At 32.7% G+C, this 13,078-nt stretch overlaps 2 protein-coding genes across 13 annotated transcripts in view; both read left to right on the forward strand.

The window, feature by feature from the left end:
* LOC118737668 (UPF0565 protein C2orf69 homolog) overlaps positions 1-13,078 on the forward strand; it is a 579,466-nt gene that overhangs the window by 392,701 nt on the left and 173,687 nt on the right. The gene's annotated exons all lie outside the window — the stretch shown is intronic.
* The window catches only part of LOC118737666 (sex determination protein fruitless), a 132,847-nt gene that overhangs the window by 9,269 nt on the left and 110,500 nt on the right, over positions 1-13,078 (forward strand). For 6 of the 12 annotated variants that reach the window (XM_036468342.1, XM_036468340.1, XM_036468337.1 and 3 more), the window contains exon 2: positions 6,562-7,185. The exons of 5 other annotated variants lie outside the window; for them this stretch is intronic. The gene's annotated coding sequence lies outside the window, so the exon portion shown is untranslated. Of the gene's footprint in view, positions 1-3,327; positions 3,756-6,561; positions 7,186-13,078 lie in introns of those variants that run through there. One more of the 12 variants, XM_036468341.1, reaches the window with a different exon arrangement.

A 13,078-nucleotide genomic window follows, 5' to 3' on the forward strand; every position in this document is an offset into this window, starting at 1 on the left:
AAATGTTAAAACAATTTAATTACTTCTTTACCGATAGCATCAATTAGTTTATAGAATCATTTTGTGGTATATTTATCCATAATTTTATAGTTGCATTTTGACGTAATCTTACTTTTATCCAGGTAATCGATTAAGTTATATGCATATACATATTTTTTATTATATTGGTATAGTAATATATATTTGTACATTTTATTTCTATTGAATTACATATTTATCGATAGTATTATCAATTCATTGATAGATTTATTTAGTGCTATATTTATCGACTTTACTTTTTTACATGCATTTTTGCACCACCCTAATGTACATTTATGTTCCATGTACATTCATATACCCATTTATGTCAGAACTTAAAGACGCACCCCAAAAATTGGAGAAAGAGCTCCTTTACCTTACCTTTTGTATTTATATTTAATCGGTTTTTTGTCGACATATTCAGCGTAGAATATACAAATATTTCGATAATTATTAAAAGGAAAATATGGTAAAATAAACAATTGGGTATTAGTATTGGAAGTCTGCTAAAGAGAACCAGAGTTTTCCGATTGAAAAATATTGATTTCCAATAATTCTATACCATTTATACGAAAATTTGTTTTTTTCCCCCATATAAAATATATGGAAAACTTTGAGCGGATAGGGGACATTTTTTTCGGTATGAATAATCCTAGAGGGTTGGGGGAAAAAAATTCCGACTTTATTTTATCACAGGCATTTTTGGACAGCCTAATTTAAGTGCATATTTTTTAAACTTTAAGTAAGAATTGAAGACCCATCAACATTAGCAAATTTTAAACAAGAATCAGTCATGATCACAAGATCTCCATCAGGCGAATTAAGGTGAGATATATATCTGAGTAATTGACCACACTACTACCGATCGTTTTCGAAGTTTTAGAAACTACAGTGTTGAGCTCTACGTTTCCATAAAACAGTACATTTATGTACATATACGCATACATCGCACATAACTTTTGGTGAGCGATCTTCACTGTAACCACGCACCCAATGACCAACCCAATGCGCACAGCTGCTGACGCAAGTACATATGTATGTATATGTATAAGCATACGTCATCCCATTGCCAATTTTTGGCAAAGGCCCCAACAGCATACTTACTTACATGCATATGATGATACAGATGGGCTTACGACTGACTGCCTGCCTGCCTACCTACCTAAAACATCGAAAAAAGCTTAGCTGCCTGCTTTGCAGTCTGTGACGTCCTAAGCAGTGTTGCCAGACGCATTTTTTATTTATTACCAAAATCACCAGAAAATGTTGCCAAATTCAACAAGAAATCACCAAACTTATTTTATGTGCTGAACTTTACTTAAAGCGGGGAAAGCAGCATAGTATAACTAAGGGTCCTTTGATTTATCGCTGTATACCAAATCTGGTATCCTGAAGCAATAGAAAGCATGGCAAAGCAGATTTCTATCTGGGTCAGTTATTGAGCTGTTTAAATTCAAACATGAGCACGAGCCGTACTGCGACTACTGCGGAAGTGGCGTGGAGAAGACGTCCGTCAGGTATTCTTTGAGTGCCATTCGATTCAATCGGCATATGAACCAAGTGAGATTATCCGTTGGAGAGGTGTTTGCGCCAAAGTCAGTGGTCGACTGTATGATAAAAGGAGCCAGTAAATGGGCATGAACCAACTACACACCCTGAAGTTGACCAACTAAAGCGCAGGGGCAGGAATCAGTTGCGGCGCGGTATAGAAACTAGGTCGTTAAGGAGGCAAATAAAGATAAGAGATATTTCCCTAGAATTATCGAACCTAGTGTTAAAACCGCTTCCTGACGAAATTCTTGACGGTGGTACCGGGGGGATCTTTACTCGGATAGTAGGACGTTTAGTTCGGATTAAAGTCCCACACTGACGTCAATAGGCTTTCCCTTACTGAATACCATACGTCCTTGAATGAGAATTCTACTCATACGGGTACCAGTGAACGATGGAACAATTTTTCGTTCTGCGTAACTTCAAGGATTACCTGGTCTTTCACTGTGAGCACCTTTACGAGCCACTTGTAATGTGGAAGCAGAACGGGCCTGATATGAACTGCATACATATTTACCTATGTAAGGGGAGAAAATACATTGTAATACCGAATCGAAAAAGTTACCAGTTAACTGAAAATTAAATTACTAAATTACCAAATTTAATAAAGCAGGAAAAGAAATTAGCAATTTTGGAAAATAGTCGGTATACATATACATAAATAAGTATTTACCAAACGGGCAACGCTGGCCCTAAGTGTCTAAGCATTACGACGCTGTCGTCGTGGTCGTCTCCGCCGCAGTCGGCATTGTCAACGCCTTCCGACGACAGCGTCGACGCGCGCGCTATCGATCGTTGTTTGCAGAATTTAATTTTCGCATGTGGCCCACACATTGTTACCAGCAGCTTGTAAGCTTTGAAAATGTGCTCCATTTGTACAAACATACATACATATACATATATGTACATTTGTGTGCGTACACACTTATACTAGTTCATATAAACATACATATGTATGTACATACTTATAGTTTGCTGGTAGGTACCTACTATGCTGCTCCTCCGCACAGCGCCCACAGCGACGTTCGCAATTTTTTATGAGCTTTTTTTTTGCTTTTTGTTTTCTTTTTTCATTACTATTTTTGCTCATTTCATGTTTTTAGGTATTTTGGGTTTTGGATTAGGTTCGCTGCTGCGCATACATATATGGGTGGGTATGTGTGTGTGTGTGTGTGTATGGATGTTTTCTGCGATCGGTATCAAGGTTTTTGGCAATTCAGTTCGCGGTTGCGACTTTAGTCGCCTGGTAGGTTGTGTCGTGTGGTGTTGTCATCGTAATAATCGTCTCATCGACGTCGCTAATCAACGTCGTCGCGTCTTTATCAATCGTATTTTCTTTTTGATTAAAGCGTCTTTACAACAAAATACATATATCTACATAAATGTAATAGTAATGCAGTTTAGTCTATATTGAATTTTTGCACAGCTCAACCCAATGCCAGAGCTTATAGGAATATTTAGTACAACAATGTTTAAAAAATAAAAACAACAAGCATATGTGCCTAGAAGTGTGACAAGATCAATGCAAGGTGCTAATGTGTGTACATACTCCTTTATGCATTTATGTATGCATGTGTGCGCGTAATCATAAGTAGTATCTGTGCAAGCTCACGCGCTGCTCCAAAGCAGCTGCCGCTCTGCATTCAACAACTCGGAACTCAAATTCGTTTTCAATTAATTGCGTTGGTGTGTGTATGTTTAGTTGTGGGTGCTCCTCAACGTACATATTTTCATGTATGTATGAATGTACGCGTACCAAATACTTGTTTCTGCGCGCTTATGCATTTGTCCGTGCATGCGTGCATGCGGATGTGCATATGTATTGGAGTATTTGATGCTTCCTCAAATGCGTTACGTTGATATTATTCTTCGCCATTTATTTTCGCTTTCAGTTTTGGCTGTTTAGTTTAGTTCGATTAGTTCGATGTAGTACCACCCTAATTAACACTCATGCATATATGTATGTATGTATGTATGTGCATATATGTGTATACATATAACTCTGTGTATGTGTAGCAGCATTTGCGGTCTCTTAACCCACAAACCGAAATCGAGACACCGAAACTGAACCGTTCGCAAAGGTTAGTTACATTTATGTGTTTGTAGCGCGCGCGGCTAATACGAAGGCAAAGGCAACGAACGGATACGGATGCGGATGCAAATTGCTAGCACTCGAAAATAAATATGTACTAAAAATACCTATTTATGTATACATACATACGTTTGCATATACGCGTTTTTAGGCTGTTGAATTTACTTTGGACAATTGAAGAAAAAGTGTGTGTACTTTATGACGGAAAAATTTAAAAATAAAATTTGGCAGGCTCATTTCAACTGAAGTGCCAAAGTGGTAATGTAAATAAATAAGTTCAAAATTAAAGGCTAAAATATTAACATGTGATTTATGTATGTAGTTAAAAAAAAAAAAAAACCGAAAAATGTGTAAACTAAAAATAAAATTGGACAAATTCATTTTGTGTGTCTTAAAACATTCTGTTTTTTTTTTTTCATTTAAAAAAATCCTGGACGTAAAGAATGGTGCGGAACTTTAAAGCTGAAAAATAAGTTAATGTGCTTAAAAATGTTCTACACTACGCCAACTGAATCAAATATTTTAAGTGCATCAAAAAAAACCAAACTACTATGAAAACCTACTAAAAACATTTGTCACTTCCAAACTAGTGTAAATGGCAAAAACTAAAACATATTTCATACGAAACCCTGCAAAAGAAATTTTATTAAAAGTAAAATAAAATTTGTTCATCACAACGAATCGATCATTAAAACTTATTTATTAAGTTTTAATAAATTAGAAATAAATAACATGAATAAAGTTTTGAAAAATTAAAAAATTTATAGGAAAACTATATAAAAATAGCAAATATGTGCATCTGTAAAAACCTTAGAGATATACACTCACGGCAAAAAGTATTGTCGCAGAGAATTTTTCACGATTTGTACAAAAAATAAAAAATAAAAAATTCGTTCATTAAAAAAATGGTTCATACTACAGCAAAAAAAAAACAAAACTATTTTTCCTAAACTTTGTGCAAAACTCAGAAAAATTCAATAAAAGTTCATGCAAAGTTTTCAACTTTTACAGCCTGTTTCACAGCAATTTCAATGGAAAATGATTTTTTATTTTCGGTCAATTCAAAATTCAAAAAATCAAAATAATTTTTCATTTAAATTGCTTTCATGAAATTGGCTGTTAATCAAATCTTTGAGATTCTTTTTTAATTTCCATGCAAATTTGTAACTTTTTAATCCGTTTTTTTAGAACTAGGACTCACAGTTGATTTTTTTCTGCATGCTTTGTATGGAAAAAATGCGAAACACCTTCAGAAAAAAAAATTAACAAAAATCATATTAAAAAGATGCATACTTGCATGAAAATTTCAACAACAAAAACTCTAAAAATCGGATTAAAAAATTGGGAAATTTTTTGAGTTTTGCACAAAGTTTAGAAATACATAATTTTTTTACTTTTTTATTATGAACTATAGCTTTGTAAAAAATTTGTGAAAAAAATTTTTTTTGCTTATAATGTGAAAAATTCTCTGAGGCAATACATTTTGCCGCGAGTGTAAATACCTACTCGTATTATTAAAACTATACAAATATTTTTTAATAACTACAATTGAACACCCTTTGAAAATTATTAACGCAAATTAAATTCAATGAAAATACCTGCCGAAATTAGCAAAAAAAACTTTACTCATTACATTCCGCCTCTGAAATTTAGAAAGGTTCTTATGAGACCGGGTGGGAGTGCGCACTGCTAACCACATACGCACGGTTGCTGCCAAAGCGATATAAAATAAAATTTTTCTTTTTACATAATCTAAGCTGTACAATAAAAATCGATGCGAACTTTTAGCCACTTGAAACTTGCACTTTACTAAGTGGAAACAGCCGCCAAGCTTGGCCCAATTTTCTCACTACTATACTATATTCTGCATTTCCTTTGTGATTTAATAAGCGATGAATGGGTATATTGCTTTCGCAAATTTGCACCTCTTGTGCTCTCATCGTGAACATTCCAAAATTATGTGTTCTTCGTCAATTTATGCATTTTGCAATATTTTCTGAAATACCTGAGTCCAGATAAAAGCACCGTCACTTCGCCGATCTTGCTGATGACCTAAGCTTCTAGATTCGGTATAAGCTTTGCTTACTATCTGCTATGGGTAGATCCGTACAAAGTTCGCGGTGCTGAGGAGGAACAAAATAAAAAAAAATCGTAGGTTAGTAAATTTAAAAAAAAGTTATAATAATTTTAATACATTAGCAAAAAAAAAAGCTGCAATAAAAACTTTACTTCAAACATTTTGATCGTAATATGGTATATAAAGGAAATCGTAAACGATCAATTATTGTGTACAAAAGCTGAAGTCAATCGATTTAATCATTGGGTCCATTCTAATTAATCCTTTTAGTGTTACGAAAATTTTCATAAGTCAAGCTATTTTGCGTTTTATACCACTGCTTGCAAAACCGTTGTTTCCGCTTAACTTTTTTTCGCTTGGGGGCAATCAATGACAAGACAAGAAATGCAATAGAGACACTTCATGACAGATCTTCCCAACGAAAACCCAACTGGGCATGAATTTTTACTAAATATTAATGGATTGGTTGAAGCGAGCGTCAATTGATTTCACTGATCAGTTTGGGCGTTTAGGCTCAGCTTAAGAATAGAGGTATGAAGTATAGTTTAATCAAATCTGGGGTAATAAATGATGTTGTTGGCTAACAGGGAGATGTGTGTAAAATTAATGTTACACGTGAAACTTGTTGCTAAAATCCTTTAGTAATTTTTAGGCTACAATAACTAATAGTCTGCCGTACTCATTCAAATTTTTTTTCTTTAGTCAAAAAACAAAAACCAATAAAAATAGGATGTGACTTGCGAAAACCAAAAATTCACTGTAAATGCAGAATATCTTTTGCTTTCAAAAAACTATGTGCTATAAGAATTTCGAAATTTTTCAGGAATTCCAGCCAATAATTGTGCCTTACAAGTTTACTAAAATTTTATACAAGTCCAAGCAAACACGCAACAAAAGGAAGAAAACAAAAACAAAAAGATTACAAACAAAAAAAAACTAAAAAAAAATATATATATATTAATTTACAAAATTCCCTTGAATCAACATGCGTTACAAATAACGACAAAAAGGAGCAAAAACCAAAAAAAATACATCTACTCATTAAAATGTATTGGCTGCAGCAGTGTAAAAAACTTACTGTGAGTTTGCAGTAAAAGTGTTGAAAAGTGCTTAGTAAAAAACACATACATATGTACATACACACCAAATTTTCAAGAGCCCATAACAAATTTCCACAAAAAATTTTATTGACCAAATTCAAAAATTTATTATAATCGGCAGTGCAAGTTAGAAACACATACATATAATATTTAAAGTAAAGTTTCAATTGGCTTACCAACACTCCCACACATTAGATTATTACTAATTGGATTTTATTGGATTTATATCAAAACAAGTAAAATTACAAAACCTACACACTGGCTTACAACAGCGACGAAACCACGGTGCAAGCAACCATCTCACAGCTGGATTACTACGCCTATTGGCTGACAAACTGTTTGGGAAGGTTAGTAGAAGTTGCCGAAAAAATTAAAAAAAAAAAAAAAACAACACAAAAAATTATTCCAAAATGCTTATCGATGGCTAATATGTAATACCCTCTATTTGCAATTTTCACAAAAACTACTAACTTAGAACCTCGTCATTACTGTTGGCAATTATGATTGAAATTTAATAGTAAATTCTTCTGTCAAGCGTCATACAAGGTCAACTATAATATCACCGATTAGGTGGATTTTAATATCAGAATCTCATTTTTGTGACAAGTGCAGATAGAGGGTATTGAATATAAAACCCTCGTAATGCTTCAAAATCCATTTCATTTTTTAAGTTTTTTCGCAGTCACAGTGCAATAAGTGAATAAAAAAAAACGCATAGAAATTTGCTATGAACAAAAAAAAATTGCAAGCACAAGCATAACAAAACCGCCATGAACTCGTTAACAGCGGACATACTTGATTTTGAATATGCATGTATGTATGTATGTACGCATTTTTGTTCATTTTTTTTTTGTCTGCTTTCAATTGATTTAACTATGTGCAAATATATAGTATATATGTGTGTGTGGTGTATGTTTGTAAAATAAATTTTGCGCTGACCTTCCGTGTGCCATGAAGGTTGTTGCTTTGCGGAGAGGGCGTTTGCCGTTAGCATGTTGTTGGAAACTAATTATGCGAAATATGTAATTAACAAAGGGCAAATCACAAACTTATGTACACAGATATTTACATACATGCATACATGTGTATACTTATTAATTTCTAAAATGGGAATTTTCAGATTTGTCAATAACACTGCCACATTAATAAAAAGTGTAGGGACTCAGAGATTAGACTACTCTTTCGTTATGTATTTGATGCGCTTAACACGTATCCGCAGTCCATTTCACTCCATCAAGTCAGGATTTTTTCCTTACCTCAATACCTCAAGAAAACGGACCTGTCACATAAGATCTGCCATGTTTTTTGAAGTTATGAACAAATTTTTACGTGATAGAGCAAAACGGACTTCAGATAAGTAACTATTAAGCGTATTCAAATACATAAGGAAAGCATCGAAAAATAAAGGTGTTGACTTTTACCACTTTTTTTTTGGCGAATTTTAGCCAAAACACTTAATTTTCAGCCACATTTTTTTTTTGTATTGTAAAAGAAATACATAATACGCGCTTTCGTTTTCATTAAAAATTATGAAAAAAAATATGTGAAAAATTTAGTTATTTTTTTACTGTATTTTTTTATTTAGGTTTTCTATTGTAATCTTTAAATTGAATTTGTTAAAAATTTTTTTTTTGTATATATCTTTTAATTTCCTAGATCATCTAGATGCATATGGGCATTTCCCGAAAGCGGTAAACCGAAAATGCAAGGAAATGAATTCAAACGGCTTTATAACTTTAAATTTCATATTCACATGGGGAAAAGAGCTTTTGAAAAGGAGAAACGGTGGAGAGAAGAACAAAAAAAATTAAATAAAAAATTAAATTTAGTATGTGGTACTAGTAAAGATGTTGTAGAGGAGAAAAAACTGTCACGTCCGATATGTCGCGTACGTTACCAGATTTTAGTTCAAAATTAAATCAACAACGGTTAGCTTCTGATTAATTCTGATGAATTGATTGTAACGGTATAATATGATAATTTGACTTTATTTAAAGAATGTTTATTCGCTGAGTTTTGCTTATTTTTAAAATGTACTCTTAAATCACTTTTTTTTGTCGCGTCCGTTATGCCCTCCTTTTCAACGATTTTTTCGACGTCAGTGTTCCAAGCGCACCTAATTTTTTTTTGTCAACCAAAGGATGGTATAAAAGCTGCACAGCGGCAAATTTTTTTACAAGTGACTTCAGTATTCGTATGATTTATTTAACTTTATAACTATATAACTATATTTTTGGCAGTTAGCGCTGGATAGGTTTTTTCTCAATTAAAAAGAGATTTTCAAATTTGTAATTTATATTTAAATTGTAATAATTATATTAACTTAGGCTATTGCTGACTGACGACTGGTTTGTTTTTTCACTGCAGGGATGTTACTACATCCAAAAAAAAACGGACGATTAATTGAATCTTAAACTTATGTCATTTTTCTCTTTATGCTTATTTTTCAGATCTGAAGAAAGATCACATGAAATGCTTTTCATTATTTCTGTTGCTTTAAGGGCTTGTGTGAATTGGTAACTAAGTTCTGTGGGGAAAGCTGAAGTGAATAATATTTTTACTATGGTGAGACAATTTTGCCAATCTGCTGTGAGAAATTAAATCTTTTGGGACAACAGTAAATTTTTAGCAACCGCAGATATATGTCGAATAAAATACTTATTATAAATTAAAATCAATTAAAGCTTTAGAAACATTAAATTAATCTATTGACGAGAAATATTTAATGTGGTGTAATTCTTGTTAATTTTTTTTTTTGAGACAGCAGCTATTTCCTAATATTTTTAAAATTTAAAAATTTATTTATTTATTTATTTTTATTAAAATTTCCTATGCGTTTGTCAAAAATCGTATTCACTTCATAAGTACTTGTCAAAAATTTGCACGCCGCGAACTTTGCTCAACTCTATTTTTATCTTAATCTTAACGCTAATCCTTAGTCTGACCAACCCCCCCCGTCATCGCCCACCGTCTTCTGTCGCTTTTTCTTTTGGAATTGGAAGCCAACGAGTGTGTTGATTTTCGTTACATTGTTGTTTGTATTTACACCCAAATGAACAGAAAGAAGTCGCCATTACTTGCTGATTATCAATATGGGCACCCAAAAAAGTGGTTGCTAAGGCAAACAAATTTACCCAATCATTTAAATAGATTTTGATCATGTAACTAAACAAGAAAAAAATTACCCTAAAATACATTTGCCTTAAGACGATTACAGAATTAAAATAATTTTTCGAAATAGTCAGAAGATGTGCGCATTTAAAATATTACCTACTAGATTGCTGAATAATTAGCACCATGACAAATCGTATTTTCGATGCCGTTGCGTTCCGTTGCGCGCATGCTAACTTGTAATGCTTTCTTATGATCACACGTATGTACATTCGCACAATTAAGGTTCTAAGTACATATATATCTGTGAATACTTTCGAGATATCGCTAAGTGGACAGCAACTTGTCATGGCATAAGCACTTGTGCGAAATGAGTGTTTTGTGATGATACTTAGCTGTTTGAATTCATTTACATTTTACTAGTAAATATGTAACAGAATAATAAAAGGTCATTACTTACAATGTAATGTTATCTAAGCAAAGTATTTACATTTTCATAAATTACTTCACAACATTGTATGCAAGTTTTAAATGTTTTTAATTACATTACTTATAAATTTTGTAGTTAAGCTTTCTGAAGGGCACCTACTACTGCTTTATCTACTTGGTAGTTTAAAAGGGATTTTGCATTTACATACTTATTAAAGTACTCGTATCAGGCCTCCGAAATCACGTGGTTTGAGGTGTTTACTTCCACTTGGTAAGACTCAGTTCAATTTCTGCTCCAAGCAACATCTAAAAATGATGTATTTTCTACGATGATGTTCCGGTGAAAATGTATATTCTAGTATGTATATACGCTGACATAAATTTTGTCACCGTACGTTTGGCAATTCACATTGGAAAGGTATTTTCTGTAGATGATGATAGTTCTTATGGTTTCAAAATTGGCTAAAAATTACGGCCAAAATCGTCGTTTTAAAAATATCTGTATTTGTGCATATTTAGTGGTTGTTGCAACCTGTTCAATTTGAGTTGTTTTCGTATTTTGTTTTACTTCGTATTTGAAATACGGATAGTTATCGAGCTATGAAAATTTACCGGATTATCGAAATTTTTCAAGCTAATGACATTACTCAAGTTATCGATATTTATTGAATTATAATTATTTGCAGAGTTCTCGAAATTTACGGAGTTATCGTTATGCATAGAGTTCTTTTAGCTCATCGAACTATCGATGTTTCTTCACTTACTGAAAATTGTCGATTTATCGAATCGAAGTTTTTGAAAATTTCAAAATATATCAAGTTATTAAAATTTCAATATTATATAGGTTTATCGAGTTATAACCGCTTGTCGAATTTTATCCTATTACTAGATGCTAACGAGCTACCGAAACTTATCGATAGCTTTCGAAATATATGCAGCTATAAAATTTACCGAGTTATCGAAATTTATAGAGGTATCCAAAATTTATCGAGTTATCGATTACATACATTGTTGAGTTATCGAAATTTATCGAGCCTAGGAAATATCGAAATTAGTCGAGTTATCGCATTTTGTTGAGTTATCGGTTTTTAGTGTTTTTTAAATTCATTGAATTATCGATATGTATCAAATTATCGAAATTTATCAACCTTCAAATATAAAAAAAAAAATTGCCACATTTAAGTTCCAAGGCAGGAGACTTTGCGGTAAGTAATTGTTTACCTTATTATTTTAACGACGTGTTATGTTAGAAAACCTTAAGGGTCTTAAAATTTAGAAAAACCGGTCGAATTTCTACAGTAACTATAGTGTCAGTGTACGTCAATGTATGAAATTATCATTTTATTTGTTCAACAAACAAAAACACAATATTGTCAAATTTTCTGCATTATGTAATGTCATGAGCTACTGCATTTAAATATTTGTACAAATTTATTATATAGATTGTTAACGTCACACGGCTGCAGAACATTAAGTATTACTTGCGCAAATGACAAGTTCGTCAACGGCGTCGCCATTTTCAGCGACGACGCAATGAAAGAAGTATTGTTCTCAATTGATGATATTTGCACAGCCGAAAAAGCAGTGAAAAGAAAGCACTCTCTATTATACATGTTTACGTAAATACAATCATACCTTTGTAAGTACACAAGTGGGCAGAAAATTTCTATAGAAACACAGCAATGAGTACAGCAGCAGAATTTGTCTTGTTCTAAGTACTTTCTATCTAAAAATTGTGCACACATATTTTTTCATTAAGAAAAAAGTTGTTTCATACAAAATTTTTAAATTAGAGAAATTCTTAAATGGTAAACTTTAAGCTTGCATGTAATGATTTTTCTTCAACAAAAATTTTTATAAGCTACATAAATATGTAGTTGCTGCACTATCTAATAATGCTTAATGACTATCTAATAACGGACAGGGATATACATATATCAACCCACGATGTGATTCCTGAGCCATGGGCCTTTCAGTGCTACATATGGCTAAACAATATTTCAAAGATTTTAAGGGTACCTAAGCAGAATAAATTTCGCGAAGATTGTATTGGCCTCAAAACTAGTTTCTTATTGGTAAATCTTTCTAGCTGGTCTACAAGCCAAAGTCACTCCCACTCATATGCTTAGGTACACAAATAAATATTTCGGTACAAATTTCAAAAATCTTCCGTATGAAAATAAATCTTGCCATCTATTAGTTTACAACTGCGGTTAATGTAAAGGCATGCGAAACGGTGCAAAAACATGTGCCAAAGTGATTATTAATTTTTCCTAAGTCATAATATTTGTGCGATAGACATTAATAGTACATACATACATATGTATGCACTGTTGGCGATTTTTGCTACTGTCCCTATTTTAAATGGTGATCGCGCTGCTTGTGATCAAAAAGCGATGTCGCGCAGTAAAAGCCATGCAGATACATATGTATGTAGGTATGTAGGTATGTAGGTGTGGCTACACACACACATTTCTTCGGTAGGTACATTAGATTGCCTCACATTTTGCACAGATAAAAATCAGTTCAATCAGTTCAACGAATAATACAACTTTATAAATCTTACGATTCCCACAAAAATATTTCGGCTTAGTTCAGCATCTTAAGAGATTTGCCATAACGTTTTTCAAAAGGTATGCAAACATGATAAAAATATTTTGTCCACTGCTTTGTTATTTTTATTCTTTTGGAAATTGAACC

Source organism: Rhagoletis pomonella, unplaced genomic scaffold, assembly GCF_013731165.1.
Source record: "Rhagoletis pomonella isolate Grant_MI unplaced genomic scaffold, Rhpom_1.0 Rhpom_scaffold_00004, whole genome shotgun sequence".
NCBI lineage: Eukaryota > Metazoa > Arthropoda > Insecta > Diptera > Tephritidae > Rhagoletis > Rhagoletis pomonella.